Genomic DNA, 25,524 nt, shown 5'->3' on the forward strand with positions numbered 1-25,524 from the left:
AAGACTCCCGTGCAGTACATACCGCGCTCCAATGTGGAAGATATGGCATCAACCACTCGATGACTCATGATATATTAAACGAGCTTCAAATTGAGCTGCAATAGATATCTGAGTATCATATTGTTTCTGAGATGACGATCTTTTCTCAAGATATAACTCATATCAGAACAATGTAAATATATAGGTTTAGTGAACCCCAAGATTCGATACCCATAACACCAATCGTTTTCTACATACATCTTTCCAGTGACGCCCCTCCAAAATTAAATCTAAAAAATCAGTTTTAACGCAATCCTCCCCTCTACGTTTCGGTGTACCTCTCGGACGTTTACCCGTCGGTTCAATCTTTGTTAACATTTTAGGGACCCGTTCTTTACTAAGCCCTACAATCTTACACGTTCCAATGGTATAACCCGAATTATATTTACCGGGTACAGTCCCTTATTTCAGCATTGTGTAGCCTTCTAGATTCTCCCGTTAATTCATCCTTTTTCGGTCCATTTTTTTAACTTTATTTTCAAAAACCTTAAAGTATTGTTCTTCCTTTTGAGTAAGAGGCCACATCTCGCATCCATAAAGAACAGTGAGAACCATGGAGGTGCAAAACTATCAAAATCCATTGACAAAAATGTTTACAATTATCTCTGAATCAACTTTAATTTTATTAGATAAGAAGGAGCAATCTACTAATGAATAGGTTCCTTGTCTCTGTTCCCACAACGAAATAATGAGTATTTTATATTAAAGTTTTACTTTCTAAAAGCAGATACATATTTAATGATTGAGCAACTGCAATTCAACAAGGATCTGATTGTATGTTCATCACCGTTAATAATGTATCTCAGACCTCTCCTAATTGGGGGGAGGGGGATCTACCTTTCATAAATTCTGAGTTGTTGATGATTACTGATTGGTCCAAGATGATTGCTGGGAAATAGATTTATCACCCTCTAACTAATCCTTTCTGAGGCTGTCGTGATCTATCGATGTTAGTCAAGCTGCTCTGAACTGAATAACAATCTACTCTGTCTATCCTACTAATGGTAATGTGTCTGTCTATGGTCGTATATCTGTGTATTCGGCCTTATTACTGGAGTAGTTTATTGCATCAAACTCTAAATTTTTAACTAAGGTGATTTTTAATTAGGATTATAGTCTGGCGAAATTATAAAATTAAAATTACAAATCTCAAACGGAAACTTTGAAAGATTGAATTTCTTCTAGAACTCATTGAATATTCATTCATAACTTTTTCTCCTCCGTTTTATTAGTTGTATCATCCTTTAGACCTTGTTTTTACTTTTAGGAACATTTCCTAACATTTTTAAAACAATTTTGATGACATTGAATATGTTTCAAAATAAATCTTAATGCATTTCTACCTGTTACAATAATAGTGACAAAGTTCAACTTATCACAATTTAGGGGAAAGTACCTGTCCTTTGTATAGCGGGATAGAATTTGTTGATTTTCGAAGCTTTGATGACTTTCCTGCATTTGCTGTTTGTGTGACAAACAGAAAACGTTATTTCTAAAACAGTTATAAAGGTAGATAGAGAACACCAGCTATATCACAGATTCAAAATACTGTTTGAATTCAAATCAGCGTGAAAGCATATTGCAAACTCAATTGTATTATTATGTTTTTACAATGTTGGCAAGAGAGATTTCGTTCCTATTATTTCAAATATCTGTGGTGACGAAAACTCATTTTTTTTTTCAATTTATCAAGCGTGCTTGAATGTGCAAAATAAAAACTTCAATTATCAATGGTCGTCTGTATTGGTCTTTTGTTCGCATATGAAAAGTAGTAACAATAATAAAAAATAAAATCCGTAGTGAACCCAAAGGTTCGATTCCGACACTATTTTCGCTGTCCAACAACATCTACTAATTGACGCCCTTCGAAACCCAAATCCACAAGGTCAGTTTTACTCAATCCTCCCTTTACGTTTCGGTCTCCTCCTCGGACGTTTACCCTTTGAACCAAAGTTTATCTTTTTTGGAATAAATTCGTTACTAAACCCTACACCCTTACCTTTGCCGGTAGATATTATATATAACTGAATTATATCTACGGGTGCTTTTTGTAGTCTTCTAAATTCTCCGGTTGTCACGCTTATTCGGTCCATATGCAAGACAATCGATGTTAATTTAAATTAAATATTTTAACTGGTAATTGAAATTAAGTTTTTTAAACACTTAATTGAAATTAACTATTTTCAACTCTTTATTGAAATTATTTTTTTTTTTTAAGTTTTGATTAAAATTACTTTTATCTGGTATGCTTCACTTTGAATTTCAGAGTAATATTTCAATTCCGTTAATAATATATATATGTGACTTTCATTAGTTCATTTTCAAATATCGAGCATATTTGCTGACCGCTATATTTTTTTTTTCCAAGGTAATTTATTTTTCTTAACTTGAATTAAATAGCTTTTTTTAACGTCGACATTAATTCATATTTTTGGTGATGCTATAGCGGGCGCGTATTGGCAATACATCAACGCATAGCAGCTGTGCCTGAAGCCACATTAAGTTAGTCTCTTGCATGAATAATACCCTTTCCGCAGCACGAACCCACCGCTTGTAGCTACATTATGATTCCTTTCTACATTATGGTTTTTGGGGTCTGGCTGATCCATTCATAAACGAGTAGATACGTATTGTTCTTCTGCAGCATATATGTACATATATATTTAGAAACTTTAAATAATGATATTTTTTTATTTATTTATTGATATTTACAACTGTATAAAAAATACAACAAGTAAATTAGATCATAATGACATAATGATATGATACAGGATGTAGAGAAACTACCCAGTAGTACAACTCTAAAAACAGTTTACTATATAAGGTCACGAGGCCATCTTCTTTTCAGGCGCCTCGAAGGATTGCCAGGAATGGAAGAGAAAGCAAGGTTAGAAACTAGTGGGTTTGGGTGGTTAGGGAGTTTATTATGGAAGGAACAATATCGGGTTCGGGCTAGATCGGTTACATAAGGAACATTTAGGTCTTTATGGATGGTTATTCTTTTATGAAAAAAAAATTGAATAAATTAATAAAAATAGTTCATGATATAAAAATATAATGGGTTCTTAATATTCGTTTATAAAAAGTAATGTAAAAGAAAATGGAATTAAGTTAAAGAAGTGTACATTTTGGATATCGTTAAAATTTAATTTTTAAGCATTATTGACTTTTGAAAGTATGAAGTATTAAGTATTATTGACTTTGTGGTAAGATTTCAAACTAACAGCCCTGATGAAGGCTAGAAATTCTCGCCGAAACGCCGGCATGTTTAAATAAGTTACTTCAACTTATTTAAGTTATTTATTATTATTTTTTTAATAAGCTGAAAACCTTAAAAATTTGTATATTCTCTTCTTCTTGGTGCTAAAATACAGGTTATATTTTAAAGGTATCTTAGGAGGGCTGTACAACATAAGTTGGAAAATGCCTTAACTGTGTTACTAAAAATTGTTTTACAGGATGTCCATTTTGAAATCCTGGTTTATATGATTTTAACAGGATTTTCACTATAGTTCCTTCAACCTGTTTTGAAACATTAAACCCAATTTTCTATTTGTACTTCATACTTGGCCCACTAGCTGTACTTGGCGTTAGTATTATTTATTCTTTGTTTTCTTTTTCAACCATCTTCCCTCTCTTTCCTTGCTCACTTTTTCTTCTTTCCTACTTTATTAGTTATGTTCACCACAACTTGTTAATGTTATCTATGTTACTACTCTGGGCTTACACAACTTTATATCTACTTCTTTAATTTTGTTACTCTACTTTAATATTTAATTTATTATGTATACATTTTCTTTATTTTTTATATTAATACAATTTTAAATAATTTCTAATTTTGTACATGTATATATTTAATTGAATCTCATATTTATTTATTTATATTTTATATCGAAATTAACAACTGTATAATAATACATTCAGTAAATTTGATGTATGAAATGAAAAATAGTTTAAGTCCCTTTAATACAATTGCAAAGGCAATTTTAATTTTATAATAATATTCATTGGCTATAAAACAGTATGGCCACACATAATTGTAACTTATGTACAGAGAAAAAAAAAGTAGATTAATTAAAAAACTAACTGACTAAATAAAAACAAACCAAAAAGTTTATTACAAAATATCTATTATAATAATGGATTAGATTGGTGAAGCAAAAGGTAGAGAAATATAAGGGATTTAAACGAGGAAAGGGTTGGTCATGACGTATGTTAGAGGCAATGGAGTTCCAGAGATATGCAGCTCGAGCAAAAAACGATTTAGATTTATCAAAGGCAACAGTTCGGTGAGGTGGAGGGTAGATGTAATGTATGTTTATAATGGAGTCATACAGGCCTGTACAGAAACTAATCATTGGTAGCACTCTAAATATTTATTTTATTTTTTTATTCTCAATTTTAATATTACTTTTTCTCCTGTATATTATTATATACATTTTCAATATAATAGTTCTTATGATATTACACTGTTCATTTTCTTCTGTACTACTATCTGTATTATCTGTTATCTTCTTATGTTTCTTGTTTTTCTGTAATTCCATTTAATCATTATGGTTGTTTTCTTGGTTTTGGTTCTTAACCTAATACGTTTTTCCTTATTTGTGATCTTCACTGACCGCTCCTACAATCATCTTCTCTGATATATAATTTATGTTCAACTACCAGCTCATCGTTATTTTGAAAAACAAATGTTAGGTGCAATAATTATTCTGGTTTAATAATGTTCTAGACTCTTAGTGTTAGATACAATCTATTTTTACCAATTTGAAGTCTTTCCTGCCCTCTCTGGATAAGATTAAAAACTTTTTATACCGTGGAAACGTACACCTTTTAATGGAAAAAAATTATAACGAAGTTGTGCGTAATGGATGTATTCATGCAGTATATTCTAATTTATTCTCGGTGAAAGCCATTTCACGTCACTAATGATTTTTTTTTTAATGAATGGCTCGCATGCGCTCTACATAAAAATAAATCCTTCCCTGGTTTATGCGTTTATTTACCTGGTTTCAGATCATTAAATTTAATAGTAGTAATATTAAATTTAGAATAAAATATTAATAACGCACAAACACTGAAAACTTTTGAGTGAAATGACAAAATTGGAAGTGCATTTTCGTATATTAATCTGAGAATAGGTAGATTTAACGAGGTTTTAATTTTAAATGGGACTGGGTGGAAGGAGGTATAAGGAAATTTAATCGAAGTTTCTATTAAAATTTTAATGTCATTATACGTGGAATAATCAGTTGGGTGTCTCAATTAATGTAGAAAAAAAGTAAAAAAAAAAAATATCTATTTAATGAATTCCAACACGTCGGCCTAAATTATTGGCCTTATCCAAGATTATAAAAAATAATAACCAGTTAAAATGCAGTTAATAAAATATTTTAAAAAATCGAATTATATAGGCCGTTATATATAGCTCAAAAAAATATTGGGGACGGAAAAAAATTCAAATTCAATACCTAACAAAAAAAAATTTTTTTTTAATAAAACTTTAAAAATAAATTACCGGATGTGTTAAATTGTTTAGATTATGGATATAACAGATGCAGTAGGTAATGAAACGACTTGAGCGTAGTAGCTTGTAATTAAATTAAATTACACGAATTAAAAGAACGTTTTGACAAGTTTCGTTATTAGTCTGTGATTGGTACATTTTTATTTTCTGAAGTTGTGTATGTTTAGCAGGTCCATAAATTAGGCAAATATATGTTCATGTAGATTTTCGTTAATAATTATATACGTTGAGTATCTGTCTGAGAGGTAATTTAAAACGCTATGAATCTACTTTTAGGTATATTTTTTTCCAAATACTAAAAATGTTCCAACATACTTAAGATACGTACTTCAAACATTTTTTGAGAAATCGACCCATATACTAAATATCTGAGCAATGATGACTTTCAATAGTATTATTGATTAAGTTAGAGATTTTCTCATGAAATTTCGGGTTTGCTAACATTTTTTTGTAATATATTGAAAGTAGCTGTAAATCTTTAAGAATGATAAATAAAAAAAAAATAAACAATGAGAGATATAGCTACAGTAATTAAAAACTTTTTTTAACATATTTATTCTCTTACCTTATTTATTCATTAAATTATTTTATCACTATTGTTATTTTTATTTATTTATCCATTCAAGTATTTCTTTTAACCAACTATTTGTTATATTTTCTTTTAAATCTATATATTAGTTTTGTTTTGGTAAAATGTATTTATTTCTTTGTTTTTCCGTAAACTGATCTACTGCTGTGACTATTATTTCTCTGGTTTTATTTTACATTGCTTCCTAATGATGAATTTGTTTAACGAATCACTGGAGAGGATCTGAGAGCGTGAATTGGGGAGAGTGAATTTGTCGATCAAATGAGGTAAAAAAAATTGTGAAATGGGAGGAACAAGATAGAGAAAGAAAAAAAGGAATAAATTTAAATATTTGTATTTAGTATGTAGACTGGAATTGATTGTAAAAGGAAACTGTGGGGGAAAAAAAACTGTTTTATTTCTTTTTTATTTTATCACCTAAATATATTTAATTTATATATGTCCGATCACGGATTAATTAGTATGCTGTGTAATGTAGAAACCAAATGTATTTGCTCAGCATGGATGAATAAAGCATTTCTCTCTCTCTCTCTTATTTTGTGATGTTAATAATGTTGGTTTACAAGTGAAATACAATATGCCAACAATGACATTTTTTTCTAATGTCATGGAAAATAGTAATTTTACTTTATGTAATTAGACTTTTATGATATTAATAAATACTTCGGAGTTGAATTTTTTTAAAATATTTTAGACTGGAAAAACCCAGATAATTCAAAACTAAAAATCTTTACTTGATGTGTTTCACTCATTTTGCGCTCAACATTGTCCTTGATTGCCCTATGTACATTACTCTTCAAAATGTTTTATAAAACAGATAGACATTGTGGTTTATTTTGTTTCTTTAACCTTTAATTTTTTTTATTTATGAAAAAAAAATTAAAGATATTTTTTAATACCTAGAAAAAATTAAATCCTTAAAAAATATTTACATGCCATTCACAAATGGCTGTTTAAATTATAAACACACACTAATGCGAAAAATATAGAATAAAACCTTAGTTTTCTATTTATCTCTTTTGCATATACTGTCTGTGCTTTTTCAGTAACGTTACAAGGCAGTTTCCTGTAACGGGAAATGGCCACGCATTGTTGTCAATTTACTCTATCATTATATAACGTAACTTGTGTTTATGTTTTTCCGGTCTCTCAATACTTACAAAAAAAACAACAGTTTTCGTGATTATTTACTACTCAATTTCATGCAATAATACTCAACCAGTTTTAACTGCTCATATTAGGTCAAACAAGAAGATGTCAATTTTTTCAATTGTTTATTACTATCCTTTAATTTGTAATTTATTTTTTTAAATCTAATTTCACTGCATATTATATTTAAAATAAAATTTAAAAATACGTTTTATGTTATTATTTACAATGATATCTTAAGACATACGTCGGTAGCAGAGATTATAAAAATAAAATAAAAGTGAAATTTTAATTTAGGATTGAGCGGATCTTTTTCTATTGATTGTTTTAACATTACCTGATATGATCAGTTTGATTTAGATTGATAGTACTATTTCCGAAATCAGTGATATTCCGGTAAATTGATTTTAGCTAAACATTTAAAGGAAAACACTATTTTACGAGACTTGGTTTTTTGGGCCAGTGGCCCTTAAAAAATATATTTCTATTGAAAATTCATTTTCGAAATGAACATTTCTTTTAGTTCATGCTACCTCCTTCAGGAAATAAATACCTTCATATAACAAATAAATCTTACAACAATGGTTGGTTATAAAAAACATGCTATGAGAAACGGTAAAGATGTATTTCAATTATTATGAATGCAACTTCATATCCCGAAACGGCTCAAATTATTTTTACTATACTCATTGTATCAATGAACAATTAATTGGTATTTAATATCATCTCGCTTTCATCCTCATTGAAATTGCCTTTCAGAGCTTAAATAGCGAAATTTCCAATAAGCCTTTCTCTAAAGTACTTTTAATTTCGTTTATTTAAAATAATCAACCATCTCTTATTAATAGCAGTATCAATGATTGGATAGGTATGCAATATAAAAGAATTTGATTATTAACTAAAGGGGAAAATAAATATTTCTGTTTTTTTCATTTTTTTCTGTGATGATAATTTCATTTTTTAATACATGATACAAAATAATATAGTAGCATATCCCCTGTCATAAAATTTCTTTTAGTTCATGCTACCTCCATCAGGGAATAGTTACCTAGTATCATTCTAAAATTTTGCAATAATGGTGTGTTATAAGAAACATGCTATGAGAACGGTAAACAGATAATATCATATTCCAATTAATACGAATAAATAATTATATCTTTAAAATTTTATTTTGCATAGAAGTGTATTTCTTCAAATAATAAAACGATTGAAAATCTAGATGGTGGCGGGTGAAGGAATAAAAACTATTAATCTAATATATCTTCACTATTTTATAGTCTCTTCCATCATTTTCATAGGTTCATGATGTATCGGTAATGAGTACTGCTTCTAAATATTCATATAAAATTTAATATTCGGACTTCACAAATACAACAACACATTAAAACTAAACATGTCTCATTCATAAAGTATTTCCGGACTCATATACAAAATATAGTATACAAATTTTTTTATAGCTGCCCCAGTTCTGATACTCCATGGTACTGGCTGCTTGAACTTCGTTTTATTTGTGGACAGTTTTCTTTTGAGAATAATTAAAGATTAAAACTAAATAAACTAGTTAAATACTGAAGTTTAAATGAAATACACTTTCCATTGAAAATTAATTTTCGAAATTTATCACTACCGCAATACTAAAAGTATATGAATTGTAGTTTATACAGAATATATTTCATAGTTCAGTGGAAGAAAAAAGAATCAATGAAATGAAAAACCAAGTACTGAAAATAACTGTTCTTTTATGTCATTGTTACTTTTTTTTTTCATTTAAACTTTACACTTTATATTAGTGCTTTTATGCTTCTCATTTTTATTGTATCCTGTTATTTTTATACGTGACACAGTCGTTCAATTTAACAACCTATAGGTCAGAGCATTCAATAAAATAAATAAATAGTGTTTTTATCTTGTTTAATGATTTTGAACTATAAACTGTGATTGAAAAGTTACTAACTTCTATTTTCTTCTAAGACAGAGGATAACTAACTTCGACTTCAAGTCATTAATAAGACCTTTAATTAATCCTTTATAGTTTGAACTTGTTAATGAGCAACCTGCCTGACGGTCATACCTCTCCGTTGCTGGTCCATTCCCCTCCTGCCAAGAAATGCCTGAAACTCCAGTATTTAACTAGTTTAAGAAGTGTAATTTTATTTAGTTTTATTCTTTAATAATTCTCACAGCTCAACTGTCTACAAATAAAAGGAACTTCAAGCAGCCGCCAGCATGGAGTATCAGACCTGGGTCAGCATATAAAAAAAGTTCTGAATAGTATATTTTGTGTGTGGGTTAGGGAATACTTTATGAATGAATGTTTATTTTTAATATATTGTTGTATTCGTTAAGTCCAACCATTAAATCTTACTAAATTACTGACTTAATATATTTAATTATTTATTGTTTGAGAGTGGAATATATTACTATTAGCATAAACTTCGATGATCCATATTCACTCTAAACTTTTTATTTTAAAACTTTTTTAACGTTCTGCCCTTAGGCTATTTTCAAGGAGACAACCTAAAAATAGTTTTCACATTATTACTATATCACCTCCCAGCATTATACCAATATTTTTAACATACCTCAATCATTCAATTGTCATAATTAATTTAAGTTGTCTTTGTTTTACTGGCAAAACCAAACAAATATCATAATAATTTCACTTATTTTTTTTTATAAAATGGCTATTCACTTACTAACTATCCAATCTCAAAAAAGTATCCTTCAAAAAGTTTTTTTCTCTTTTTCTACTAACCACATCAATAATACTAACAATACCTTCAACAGGTTAGGACTCTAATTTCTCTTAATTACTGAGCTTAAATTGTTTACAATTTAAGTAGCATTATTTTTTATTTTATTAATTACATATAATTAAACAACAACATGTTAAATAACAATTTAAAAAGAACAAGGACAAAAGTGAGCTGTATTTAAGATCAATAGTTCATTGATACAATGAGTTTAATAAAAATAATTGCTGTTATGTTTTCTATTTTCCGCTATGGATTTTCCATCTGATTTGCCTAAAATTTTGGTGTGAAATTAGGTTTTTCTGGCATTGTGTCCAATAAATAATATGTATTATTTTAAGTCAAGTTATCGGATTTGAGATATGCGGGCATTAGCTTGGGGCATCCTAGAGGCAGGTTTCCACTTTCGAAACCGCTGCTCTAAAGATGAGAGACCGAGGAAATCACTTTATTTCCTGAGAGCTACAACAAGTATGTTAGATTTCTGATTATGCGGTGGTCCATAAAGCTTATAAGTCAAATATTTCAATATTTATAATTTTTTATGTATGAATATACCGAATATATTTTCAGTCTGACACTAGTAAGTTATGGATTTTTTATTGGCTCATATGTAAGATGCTCTGCCATTAACTCCAAGGACTCGTGTTCGAATCCGGCTGTGGAAGATAATTATTTATTCTGTTACTGTAGCCGTTAGTCGACGGTGTGGGTTCTGGAGCCCTCTTGGGGTTCACTCAGCCTCATAAAGTGGGTACCCTTAATTAGGGAAAAATATGGTGGTTGAGCGAGATCTCCTTGTATAACCGTTGTTCTAAAAATATTATTATCACATTACTATTATATATACTACATTCACATCCTCTAATCTCTAATCTGTTTTATTATATCAGCTAACATACGTCTCATGGTCGATGTAGCTACATCTATATACCCCAAGATCCTCTGTGAAGCTTCTACTTAGGATTGGTACCACATAATTCCACGAGTTTTAATCTAAAAGTCAAGAAATGGATACATCATACACTTCTCTTCTCTCCTTACTTTTCTGATCTAGGTCTTACGGTTCATAAACTTTCGCTGTCTAGAGACATTTCTGACTTTCCTGTCTTAAGAAAAGCAACGATATTTGCATATTGTATGGATCCGTTAGTACCTAAACAGTTATAATTGTTGATGCTAGCAAAATAAGGAAACTTCCCCGACACATGTTCGGTCCCGGCTACATTCGGGGATAATTTAATTTTACATGGAGTTCTCCACAAATTAACCCAAAAACTAAAGAAGCGTAGTAGCGGATGAGTATCAAAGAGTGTGGGAGTACTTAGAAACTGTTAAAGGTAATCATGGTATTTCATGTGATATGGTAAATATGCTCACTGCGATGTTTTTAGCACGTTCCTGAAAAGGAACATGCCAATTATTTAGATAAAGTAATGCTTTATAAACTTATTGATGAAAATTATAGAAATTTAATTTTCAATATACAGAGTTACCAAAATAAAAGGCAGGTAACTTCAGGAGTCGATTCTACAACTCAAAGGTCACACAAAAAGTTTCAATTGACCATCGTCTTTTTTTAACGGTTGCCTAATGGAATTAAAGTTCAATGTTTTTCAACTCTGAGCTTTTTACATTAAAATCCTTCTATCTATTCCGAAAATGATTTCTCGGAATCTGATGATGATGTAATACCATTTGAAAATGCGAAATATTACCGATCGGTTAAAAGCATAAAATATTTTCTGACTTGAATATGTATTGAAATATGAATAATACTTACAATATTGGATTCTGTGGGTTATGTTTTGGTGGATTTATAGAGAATAAATCTTTAGGAGAAATTAGTCCTCAGATAAAACTTTTACAATCATATTATTTCTTTATAAGTGATAATTTTTAGAAGATATCGAAACGTAAAAAAAGTCGATAATTAGAGTTTAATTTCCAAATAAACCATTTAAAGTCAGATTATGGTTAATGTGAACTTTTTGGTCACAATCGAGATCGAAAATCAGCCGCTAGATTTTCCATAGATTTTCCATAGATTTTCTCTCTGTTACTCATTATGCATACCAACCTTTGGAATCAGTAAGTCTGTGATGAGAACCATTGCAACTAAAAGATGATCATCAACATACTTAATTGTAAATGAACCGTTAGTAAAGTACTCCTCATCATCTACTTCCCAAGATCTTCAGATATTTAGTGACCGAATTCCCACCCGCCGATAAGAACAATATCATATTCCGTGACGACCTGGACGTCGACCCCGGAACGAAAATCTGTTACATGGCGGAAGTAAAGAGATAACAAGGACATAAAAAGTATCGAGGACGTAAATGGGAATCGGTTTACTGCCCTACCTGTGGTATATGGGTCATCACGGTTTTATTACAGTGCCGTGATGTATTTTCTATTGTGCGGAATTATTGTTTCACCTTTATGTGTAACATTTTTTATTATACTCTTTCCTCACTTGTTATATTTCAGTAGTGGCTGCTGGAGTGTTTTTCTTAGTTTAAAGGTTTTCAGCTTTACCGTTTTTTAGGTAAGTTATTCTACATCACATGCGCTCCTATGCATTAGTTTTATTTTTTTTCTCTACTTGATTTTTACATTTTATTCGGATATAATTACAAGAAATTTTGAATTCTACAAAGAAATTCGCTGTTATGTTAAATATTTGATTCGCTTTAAGACTTAAAAAGTTATCAGTATTACCAACAAATATTTAGACTCTAAGAAGGGTTGTATTATTTTATATATTTATCCTACACCTATCTTCAGTTGGTCTACCTATCTTTAGTTTATCTACAATCTCAATCATCTTCATCAAGTTCATCCATCTGCATTCTATCTCTTTCAACCTGTGCATATTCACCTATGCAGGTATCCCTCCTTTTCTTCATTCATATCATTCTGTTTCTATAGCACACATTTTAATAACAATTTTAATTAACGATTTTGATATTATTTACTATCTTAATTTTGAATCTGAATTTGACTTCCGTCAAAACAGCCCTGACGAAGCCCTACAACGTGGGGCGAAACATTGGCTCAAATAAAAATAGTACAAAATTAAATTTGTAATAACCACTTAATCTACTATTATTATTTTTTTTATCCAGAGTTGTGTAGATTAGTTTTATTTGAATGAATCTTAAACAACCAGTATCTTTTTACTTTTCATATACTTCCTTATTATATTTTCCTTTTATTAACAAAGAAGATTTTTTTCTGTTTTATCAAGCATTTTATTATTTATCCTTTTCCTGTAGTTTCTATCTCTTATATTTTTCTTATCTTCAATAATATCCATTTTTATATTAAATATTGTTTTATTTTTTACCAACCATATTATATTGTATGTTCCCATTTTTATTGTCTTATCTATTTACAGAAATATTTTAATTTTCTATTTCCTTTTTTTTCCTCTAGAAAAACAGTATTTAAGACCCGTATAACCTAGCGTAATCTGGGCATAGTGTAAGGGCGTTCCTAGGGCAACCAGGCTATGGTCCCAACAAGGGGGCTGAGTGCAAGTCATTACTATTATTTTTTCTTGTTTTATTTTATATCTTATCAATGGTGACTGGCATAAGGTGTGGTTATTATAACATGTAACGGACCTAATCTAATCAGAGTGAATAGGTGGAGTTTTTGTTCCTTGGGGCCACCAAGAACCTTTCAACCAAGAACCAATTCGCCCTTCCCTAATTCGAACCGGCGCTGCTTCTTATTCCAGGTTGCTAAGGTGAAACCTTAAAACTCTTGAAACTTCAGCCTAGCACCTCTACTTTCTTCAATCAAACCCTGATTCCCACTATGGCTCTAAAATAATTTATTTCAGCGCTTGCATTTTGTTCGTTAATCCTAATTGACATTATTGTTCCTAACATCCTATTGATGCTCTGCCAGTTATATATTTTTCGCACCTGTCCGCTATTGTTGTTCTGTCCTCTAAATATTTTATTGATATATTCTCCATCAAGTGAGTCAAGAATAATTGTATTTCCTTTTAAACTTGATTTATATATTAAAAAAATAACTCTTTTTTAATTTATAAAAGAATCTTTATTTTGTACTTTTTTTTTATAAAGAGAAAGCCTACCTAAAAAATGTAATCCAATCCTAAAAGAAGCCTAGGGCCTTGTTGGATTACCATTTCTTTTATAAACTGTTTCATTTTCCCAGAATGTCAATGATCTTACTACGGTATTATATGTCTGTGTAAACATTGAAACATATTTTAAACCATTTTATTTGAACTGTAATGTATTCACATAATGCTTAATACATTGAATAAAAAAAGCCGGTACAATGGGTGCATCAAGCAACTTTCACTTTACTTCCTACATACATCCCCAAGATTTGGTGTACGGTCTCGGCTTCTCATGGAATGGAATTTATCAATTTTCTCGTTTAGTTGGTTATAAAATAATTTATATTTTGCATATGTACATTTTGTATTATTCCTTACCTTATAATGCCAAAAGGCAATCCAAGGTATCCTTAACACCCAGCTATACATATAGCATTCCTCCTATATGTACGTAACAAAAACCCACTAACATCATTACAGGAGGTTATGAAAAAAAAAAAAGTATTATTCCTAACTATGTTTACAATTTATTTTAATTTTTTTTAATCTTTAAGTAATTTTTTTTTTTATTCGTCACTCGTCATTTAAGTCCTGCTATACTATTTGTAAGAGGATAAAACATACCTGATAGTTTAAAAAAAAAAAGTTTAATCAAAATTGATTCCATAAAATTGCACTTTCCGTCGGTCAATTTTGTCAAAAAAATTACCGTCACATCCCAGACCTTGAATATAGAATTTCAGTTTCGTACGACTATTCGTTTTTTAGCTAATCAGTTTACACAGACGCTTCGACCATTTTATGAGACTCGGTTATTTGGACCTCAAAACGTGTCTAACCAACTCGAATTCGAAATTTCGCACGATAGTTATACATTCCCTTACTGTGTATTCCATATGTATCTACATAAAAAATTGCTACATTAGGCCGTTTAGTTACGTCACACGTTATCACAAGGTGAAGTCACAGGTGAGATTAGATAATTTAAAATGACTCATCCGTGATAACGTTAGGGATCGCCGAGCTGAAACACAAATAATAAGTCATTACTGACAACTGTTTTATAACAAATAACAGTGCTTCATTTAATATTTAAATGACTTGTTAATTGTAAATAAATGACAGAGTATAACTCTATAATCGTACAAAAATAAAATATTTTCAAATATGTTTTAAGCACCTGTTTCAATTTTAACCATCCAAGTATGAGGAAAGAGAATATATAATAATAATAATATGATATTAACATCAGCACGAATTTATCAACTATCAGTGGACTAATATATTATCTAATTTTCATAACATTATTATGGTTACGGAGGAGGAGGGGGGGGGGGTTAGGAGTTCAACAAGAATCTTTACTAGCCCAATCGTGATTAAATTATAATAAAAATAAAATAAATGAACTTCCGACTTTTGTTTTTATTACATTTTAACTAATTGAAAATAATAAAATGAAACGTTTGTTTTAAATTAATTGGTATGCGTGTGTAGATACAGGGTGTGCAAGACCTAATTGACATTTCTCCTTGTTTCGCGAGTTTAAAGAAACTTGAAATAAAACATAGTACCTGGTCGGTCTTAATTATAGTGAAAATAATTTTTATTTTGTCAGTGAAGTAGACTTTGTACGAGTAAAATATTTCAATTCCTCTCTCAAGCACTTAACTCTGGTATTTCCGACGGTATTAGGTTATTAAATACAGGATTCTGACAGAAAATTTAATTTTAAAACTGTTGGCATAAATTGTCAAAAACGACCAACGAGTTTAGAAAAAATGTATAAAATAAAAATTTTTGGAATACAATATCCCGTAAGAATCCGTCATCATGATTCAGATATTTATTTATTAAGGCGTTACCATCAAGGGAGGCATTTTAGTCTCAAATTATAATGATGGATTCTTGCAGGAAATTTAATTTTGTTTTATTTATTTCAACTTTTCAGTTTTTATTTAAATTTTTATTGTGCTGAAACTACAGAAGTTAGTGAAGTTACTATCGTCTTTTAAAAACTTCGTTTACATCCAAAAGAAGCCAATGTGTAAAATGATCAATATACGTTTATGAACAAATCCAATCCAAATTCTGAGCTAATAAAAAAATTAACAAAAAAGCAATATGTTCATTTTGTATCAATTATTCTGGTTCAATTCTTCATCTCGTGAATGTGCTTCAAACTATTCCTAATTTAAAAAAAAAATGAAATTTATTCAATTTTACTCTCAAAACTATTTTTATTTCATTATAAGTCCGAAGTTTCGGCTATCCTCAAGGACAATTTTAATATAAATTTAGAACCACATCATTACACAAGATATTTTACCTGGGTCATTACTTTCAGTCCACAAATGTTAACTTTTAACATTAAATTAAATATTATAACTTTTAATCACAGTCAACCTTCTCTTATTGTAATTTATCACAACATTGTTGTAAAAATGTATAAAAATAGTTTTGGGACTAAAATTGAATACAAATATATTTATTTAAAAAATAATAACCAGTCTCAAGAAAGTGTAAAGATTATATATAAAAAAAAGTGGTTAGGAATAATTAACGGTCCAAATTGATTGACGTCTGGATAATCCAAGCTCCATTATATACATTCTAAAGAAGATTATTCTGCTAGGAAATTCAGTCTTATCGTAGCTTGTATAGAAGGATAAGTTTGAAATAACTATTTCCTGCAAGTCACCATTCCCACTTCACTCAATATTCAGGAGACTCGAAATGGTCTAATCCTTGACAACAGTGAAGCTCCGAATAATTTAGATTTGGAGTCCTTTCAGCTCTGGAAGACGGACCCGGGCCTGACAGGCGAAGCAACACCAAATTGAAATTCTTCCACTTTCATTTAATGGGAAATACCCATGAGATTTCACACGTTATTTATTTTTAGGCGGGTCTGATACAGTTATTGATCCCTAAGTGTCTCTTTGGTTAAGCCTATGGAATGATGTTGGAGAAAATAATTCTTCCTCATTTACTGGAATTTCTATTACGACAATACGAGAAAAAAAATTAAAAGAATTAAATATAGCAAAATTAGAAATATAAAATGTGTAACAAAATTTTTAAAAAGTGAAAATTAAACAAATAGTGTATGTACAAAAAGGTAAAAACAAATTATGAAATTAAAAACAGTCATTCCTAGAATGTATTTACTGTCTGCTAAGAACTAAATTATTTTTATAAAAAAGATTTCTATTGCCTTATAATATTTTATAAACGAATAAGTAAATATAGCGAGTAGTTTACCTTTCAACATACATAAACAATTTTATTAATATATATATTTTAATTTTTCCTATGTAATAAACCCTATAGAAAAGACGTATATTTTAAATAATTTGTGCTTTCACCTTGAAAAAAGCATGTTATACATCATTATAAATAGAAATCGCACAATGTTGCAATAGTATTTGATGTCTGTAATTTCATAATTTTACGCAAATATAACATATAGAAAATTATTATAAAAGAAATGAAAAAAATGAATGTAAGTTGACACAAAATAAAATATTAATTATAAAAAAACTGAGTACGAAGACTAAAATAAAATAATAATTTAATAGAATAGGATAAAAAAAAAATTATACATGCGTGTGTGCGCGCGCACACGATCAAACCATTTTTTTGGCATAATAATTTCCCCACCAATAAACTTAGCAATACACTTATCAGACTCTCTAGAATTCCGGATTAATGCAAATATTTTTTCTATAGAAATTATTTGAAGATGGAATGGGTTATTTAAAAATGAGGCCAATTTGGAACTTCTATGGGGTTGTAAAATAAGTTTGTAGCATGATGCCTTAGGAGAAAGTACCGTCCGTAACCAATTTGCTCGGTTCAATACCGAAAATTTTAACTAGGAAGACGCAAAGCACTCGGGTCGTCCTTCAACTGTTGATGATGACCAAATTCAAGCATTGATCACAGACAACCCTCACTCTACGACATGGGATATCGCATACTGTGCCCAGTTGGAACAATTAAAAGCAGCGGTTGGCCAAAAGCGTCAAGCATTGGCATGTCGCAAAGGCATAATTTTAATAAAAAATAAAATAATAAAAAAAATTGTAAAAAGGGAATCAAGAATTTATTTTAAAACTGATATAATAAAGGAAAGTAGATTTAAAAAGGAACAAGAATAAATTTACTCCAGTAAGTAAAAGTTGGAGGAACAGGATGGAAAGTTTCTAAAAGTATTATAAGCATGAATGTCTGAGATATAATATATGGGAAAACAATTGATAAATTGGAATAATCAATTACTTATTTTATAAAATAGTGATAAATGATAAAGTTCCAATAAATAATAATTCTCCAGTCGATGAAAATAACTCTAAAAAATCTTTTGATATTAGTCAATGTGTTTTTTAAAAATTAGATCCTGTAATTAGTTAAGGTTTTAGATAGGTTTCACCTTCGAGGTAGTCTATTGTATTGACACCGACGGATCCGTAAGATATTACGCCGATATTGTCGCGTTTACAAAAGTCGGACACACGGCTCTTGTCTTGGATCCGACGGTAAGATTTGAAAGTAATGACCTCGAACAGGAAGGTGGAGTGGAAAGGGGAAAAAAGAAACTATATGAAAAATGCGTCCCTTTCCTTATGTGAAAAATTCCGCGAGACCTTCGGAGAGAGAGAGTTCACCGTGAGAGGCCTCTGGTTTGGATCTCTCGGAACAATACCAGATAGAACAAGGAGCTTCTTAGAAGGCCTAGGTGTTAGCATTGGGCATATTGTGATCTTGGCGGAAAATATTATTTTGGACTCCCTGGGGATCATACACCTGCATGGGAATTAGCTCGGAGATTATTCTTTGTTTTATTTATTTATTTTAATATGTTGACCTCTCTATTTGTGTGTTTTAACGTATTTATTCATTAAATTATTTTATTTTATTTGTAGTATTGTTTTTTTTTGTTTGTTTTTTTAACTTATTTATCCATTCAAGTGTTTCCTGTAACCGGTTTTTTATTATATTTTCCTTTGAATCTATGTGTTAGTCTTATTCTCGTAAAATGTATCTATTTGTTTGTTTTTGGTAAACTGATCTACTGCTGTGACTATGAATGATGATCTGATTTCACATTACTGTCTAATATTGAATTTGTTTAGCGGGTCACTGAAGAGGATCTAGGAGGGTGAATTCTGGAGAGCGAATTTGTTGATCGGGTGAATTGAAAAATTGTGAAAGGGTGAAATTGGAAGAGCAGAAGTGAGAAAGAAATATAGGAATGAATTGAAACATTTGTATTTGTTGTACAGACCGAAATTGATTGTAAAAGGAAACTGTAGGGGGAAAAAATTGTTTATTATATCTTATTATTGTATCTCTTTTTTTCTGATTATACCATGTATGTGTAATTTATATATGTCCGATTACGGATTGATAAGTATGCTGTGTGAGTTAGCAACCTAATTTATTTAGACAGCATAGATAAATAAAGTATTTCTCTCTCTCATTAGTTGTGCTCTATTTATTCTGTATGGCAATATTCACTACACATAAAATTATGGTCAACCATACTCATTTTAGTTCGAATCATTGTAATATTTTTTAAACAATTTTTTTTATAATATTGAATTTAATTGTAACTATTAAAATTATTTTAAATTTTACTTTTGGACTAATTTGTGTCTCACTCTTACAGACTGGCTACCAGCTGCCGGGAATACTAGGAGGATGGCGTCCGGATCTGCAGGGAAAGCAGCGGCCGGATTCGCCGCGTCAGGATACGGACCGCGACGTCCACGTACGTACCCCGTACGGCGAAGTCCAGGGGTTCAGGGTATACCTCTACGATGACCCTTTTCCCGAAAGAGGGTACCGGCCCGTTTCTACAACTGTGGAGAGGGTCCGAGGAAACGTCACAGTCTTCTTGGGTATACCGTACGCTCTGCCGCCCATCAAAGAGGGGAGATTCAAGGTGAGTGGTATTAATATCAGTTTATCAATAGCTTATTATTGCCTTCATGAAAATAAAAATGTAGTATTTATTTATAACTATATCTCTCTATTATTTAAAAAGGTTTTTAGTAATATATTATAACAAATTAAAATACTGGGACAAAGACTTAAAATGTATTATTTTTTCAGCTAACACTATATTGAAAAAAATAATACTATATGAACAACAGAATAAATGTTAATTACAGTTATACAATTTTTTTTTTTTAATAATTTATTTATTGATATTTACAACTGTATACACATATATACAACAAGTAAATTTGCTGTAGGTGACATAGTGACATGATAAAAACATGTGGAGAATCTACCCACTGATAGAACTCCAATAACATTTCTAGAGGAGAAGATCTCGAGGCCATCTTCTTTGTTATACAATTTGAACGATAAGTAGTACAATTAAATAGTCAGTTGCATAATTTCTAAAATGGGGATTGGTCCTCTGGTAGGCGGACCCTTCCCCCACATCCTTCTGGTCCATCTAAAATATTGTTTTTTGTATATTTTATTAAGAATGTATACGAAAAAAAAAAAATCTCCCATTTATGCATTTATTCTAGAACAATTGGAATGAATAATATATTTAATTATTGGAAAAATATTTTAGTAGTTAATGATCCATTATATGGAAATGAAAATAAACTACACAAAATTAAAAGTTTCAAAATCTAATAATAATTCTAAAGGAACGTTTAGCTTAACTTATTAGTTATTTGCCTTAATTGCAGAAAGTGAGATCACTTATTTTTTATTTTTTCAAAGTTACATAGAAAAATGCTTTATTTAACCAGCTATACTTCTATATATATCGCGTTACTACAATACATAGTATAATTATTATTCTTGTTAGAATATAAAACCTAAGTTTATGGAAAAAACATTTCCTTACCCTAAGTTCAATGTATTTTTATGTTGGTTTTCCTCTTTTGATTCTTTGTTTAAATAATCTTTAATATATACATTTTTTTTATCTTAAATTATTTTTAATAACATACGATTATTACTCATAAGTAATAAATACGAATAATTTAATATGTATAAATAATTACATTAAGAAGTTTCTGTTGTAATTTTATTTAAAAAGTTGGATCTCTTATCAATGAAAGTTAAGGAAAAAAAAGTGATTAAGTCTAATATAAATGTGAAAAGTAAAATTTATTGTGAAATAATGATTTGAAAAAATTAAGTCTACTAAAAATTAGCATTAGTCTTGTTAACATCTTTATTATTACATATTTGTATGCACTTCATATATTTCTATGTATATTGTGAACTGATTCGTGTTGTTCCTAACCTTTCAAACTGTCAAAGTACTAGAATAAGAAGAAACATTCAGTTTTAGTGCGTGTTACGAGTAGTTCATTTCTACGAATGTATCTTGTGGCTTCGTGAAGCATTATAATTTCCTATGAATATTACACAATGCATACTTCAGTAATGAAGCATCACAGACTATTTTCCAATCATATGTTACCGATGGAATAGTACTAATACTTTTCATATTGGAATACTAAATTTTACCTTTTTTGCTTGTCGTTCAGGAAAATGTTTTTTTCTTTGCTTAGTATTCGCTTTTACTCGCATTTGAACGTGATGCTGAGCAAATACTGATCTAGGCAGTACTGAAAGGATCCGTTATTTCATGAGTTGTGGAATGGTTGTTTTTTTTTAGGATTGTTTTAATCCATCACTTGTTTAATAATTTAATATTAATGAGATTGTTTAAATGTTAATATATTTACAAACTTTAAAGAAAAATATAATACCATTTTGTTATAAAACAATGAACCAGTAATACTATCAATAAATATTTATATAAAATATTCATGATGTAAATTTGAAAGATGATTAAGTTGCCTATAAAGCTGTGAAACAAATAAAAAATGTATAAAAGCATCCAATATTAGCGAGAATACTGAGAACAATTTTTATTCGATTTCGAAGATAAGAGAGCCAGGTGCTAATCAATAAATTGTCCACACAAAACCAAACATTTTCGTTTGATCTTCACTGTTATTATAAATATTTAATTTAAATATTAAACCATCTATATGACAAAGTTGGGCTCTATGCGTTTGTAACGTCCTACTGCACTGACTTTTGTATTGCTGTATCTGAAAAACGACAATACCTGTTAATGTTTAAATTGCTAATGCTTCTCTTATGTTGTAAATGTAATATGGCTGTGTATAAAAAATGTCGGACTCACCAATTTTTGATTACTTTAATGAAAACTAGATATAATTACTAGCCAAAATTGACGAGTCTGCCAAGTATAAGTAGGGGGAATAAAAAATGGCGGCTATTTCAAAACCTTAAAAAAACATTAATTTTTCTTTCGGAGCTCTATATCATAAAAACTAACATCAACACTGGAAAATCTAAGAGATCATTATTTAAAGAAGAGTAAATGTTCTGAAATATTAGCCCAAAAAGAGCTATTTACGTCCAATAGTTCACGAGATATAGCTTTTTAAAAAGCAAAATTTCTTAAAAATCTACTGAAAGATTAGTAGTTAGTTAAGTTATTTTGAGAAATCTATATCTCTGGAACTATCTAATAGATATCTATCTATTAGCACTCAAATTAAAGCTAGTTTAAAAGGACTATATAGAAGTTTATGACTTTTACCTTCGTAGGAATAGTAGTTTTCGTGATATTTGCTAAAATAACTTAATTTAAAGTTGTTCGGACGACAATAAGTTTGATTTTGAAAAACTTCATTTCAGAAACCATTGGACGCACATATGTCTGCCAACACTCAAAATAAAGCAAATTTAACTTACTGTAAAGTAGTTTATGATTCTTATCTTCGTAGGGGTAGTAGTTTTTATGATATTCACATATGAATATAAATTTGCCAAATGAAAATTTGTCCGGACAACTATAAATCAATTTATTTTAGCAAATTTAATGTAAACTATTACTCCTACGAAGATAAACATCATAAATTACTTTATAGCTCATTAAACTAGCTTTAATTTGAATGCTAATAGATATCTGTACATCAAATGGTTATTGAGATATAAGTTTTCAAAATAAATTCACTAACTACTGATCTTTCAGTACGTCCCATACATTTTTCTGAAACCTTGCTTTTTAAAAATCTATATCGCGAAAAATATTTAACGTAAATAACTCTATTAGGGGTCATATTTTATCAAAATTGCTCTTCTTTAAATGACGTTCTCTTAGCTTTTCTTGTGTTGTTCCTACTTTTTATGATATAGAGCTCCGAATGAAAAATGTTTTTTTTTTATCGCTTTGAAACAGCCACCACTTTTTTATTCCCCCTACCTATTGCTGTATTAATACTTGGCAGACTCGTCAATTTTGACTATTAATTATACATTGTTTTCATCAAAGTAATCAAAAATTGGGGTGAGATAACTGCCTTTTTTCTCCTCTTGGGCTCTTGCACTATAAGAGGACATAGTCAATGTGGAAATAGTTACGACTAAACGTCTGGAAGGGTCTGGCTTGCTGGGCATGAGATCAGAATAGATGAATCCGAAATCTATACTGAACATCTATACGGAATAAGAAGGGTTGGGCAATCCAAGCTTCGTGGGAGGACGGAGCAGCAAGCGATGCAAGATCCCTGCTTGGAAGCCGAAGTTGAAAGGTAGTAAGCAATTCAAGATAGAGATAACTGGCGGTAGCTGATAGAGGAGGTACTAACTTGATAACAGGTTGTCGCACTACTTTAAAATAAATGGTTAAAAAAAAAAATTATAAAACCAAAAAAAGAGTGCTTTAAGAACTATACAAATCATAGAAGAGTACGACCACTTATTTGAAAGATAATAAAATTCTCTATAATACAAAAATAAAATGATCTGAATTGGATCAGTAATAACAAAGATTTGTACTTTGAATCCATGTGTGTTTCTTAACTATTTTATGTACGATCCCACGGAAACCCGTTTTATTTTCATTTTAACACATAAAATAGCACTTACCACTCATATCATCACTGACTTGTTGATCACAACTTCTTCCTATGTAACTAAAATCAATAATGGCGTTTCTTCTTTTGCTGTAGAGGTACAATAAGACTTGATTTCAAAAATATAGGATTCGTGGTTTGAAAATTTTATTTCTAAAACGTTGAAGAAGAGGAGATTAATACTCATCATGTTTGTGTAATAATTATGTAATGATTCCATAAAGACTATTGTTTTTTATTTTTTGTTAGTGATGTAATAAATAACTTATTTAAATAATAAACCATTGTATGCTAATTGCTACGTTTTTATATAGCTGTTGACTGACTTTTGTAATCTAAATTTTTTGTAATATTTACATAATCTGAATTTCCAATTTCTGACTTATGAATATAATGACTTGTTTGTTTGTTTGCATACCTTATAACAATGATTCTATTTTAGATAATTTTATTATAATTTATAAATGACCGAGTCTTTCGGATAATTATGATTAATTTTATGGGTTATATTAAATGATGATTTAAATGTTATTACTGTTCATAAAAGTTTTGTTTAAGAGGTTTTTTTTTTTTTACTTTTAGGATTGGAGTTCAGGTTGAACAAGTTTTTCTGATGGCCTTTAGTGATTTAATTCTAATCAAAAACTAAATTATATGTTAATAATTATACATACATATATGTTTGTGTGTGTGTGTGTAATATAAAGAGTTGGAATGCAACTCTATTGTAACTGCCGATAAGTGGTCCAATTTGATCTATAGATCTTGGGGTCATTTCGGTCGAATACACCAGACCTTCAATAAGAATCCAATATCATTAATTGGATCAGTATTAGCAGATGGTTCGTGAGGTTATTTTTCACTAGGGTATAATCAGCTTATTGTCTCTTCTGATAGTTTTTATACTGACTTCTCCTTAATAAATTAAATGCCTAACTAAACTGACTTTGAGGTTCCTGCTTATTCACGAATTTTAATATTACGAATCAACCATGAACAAGTACAAGTTACCTAGATACCACGTTGGAAATCTTATACCATCTAGAAAGACAATGCAGAGATAGAAATTACAAAGATACAACCGCCATATACCTCGAATTGTTATGCAAGTTAAATAACATAAAAAATCAGTGAAGACTAAAATGACTTTATTCTTTACAAATTACAAACACAACATAGTTTAATGATTACAAATATCTATCTAACTTAGCTAGTCAGAGCTGGAAAATATATATGTACTCTGGGGAAGAGGGGATAGAAAATAGGAGAGGGGGTTTTGACCAATCGGATAATTTTAGGAGACTAGATGGGGGAGGTAGAGAGCCTATGAGATTTAAAAGTAAAGTATTTGGAAGGTGTGGCTAAAAGTTGTGTGGTCGGACACCAGGGCCTAGGACTCTTGTGCACTTACCCACATATGTTAA

General features: G+C 29.9%; 1 protein-coding gene across 1 annotated transcript in view; it reads left to right on the forward strand.

Moving 5' to 3' along the window:
• The first annotated feature begins 19,837 nt into the window (after nucleotides 1–19,837).
• The window catches only part of Gli (carboxyl ester lipase-like protein Gli), an 85,741-nt gene continuing 80,054 nt past the window's right edge, over nucleotides 19,838–25,524 (forward strand). The window contains exon 1 of the mRNA XM_067053429.1: nucleotides 19,838–20,109. The gene's annotated coding sequence lies outside the window, so the exon portion shown is untranslated. The remainder of the gene's footprint in view (nucleotides 20,110–25,524) is intronic.

Source organism: Halyomorpha halys, unplaced genomic scaffold (assembly GCF_000696795.3).
Source record: "Halyomorpha halys isolate HHAL.00 unplaced genomic scaffold, Hhal_1.1 Scaffold1013.1, whole genome shotgun sequence".
Classification (NCBI taxonomy): Eukaryota; Metazoa; Arthropoda; class Insecta; order Hemiptera; family Pentatomidae; genus Halyomorpha; species Halyomorpha halys.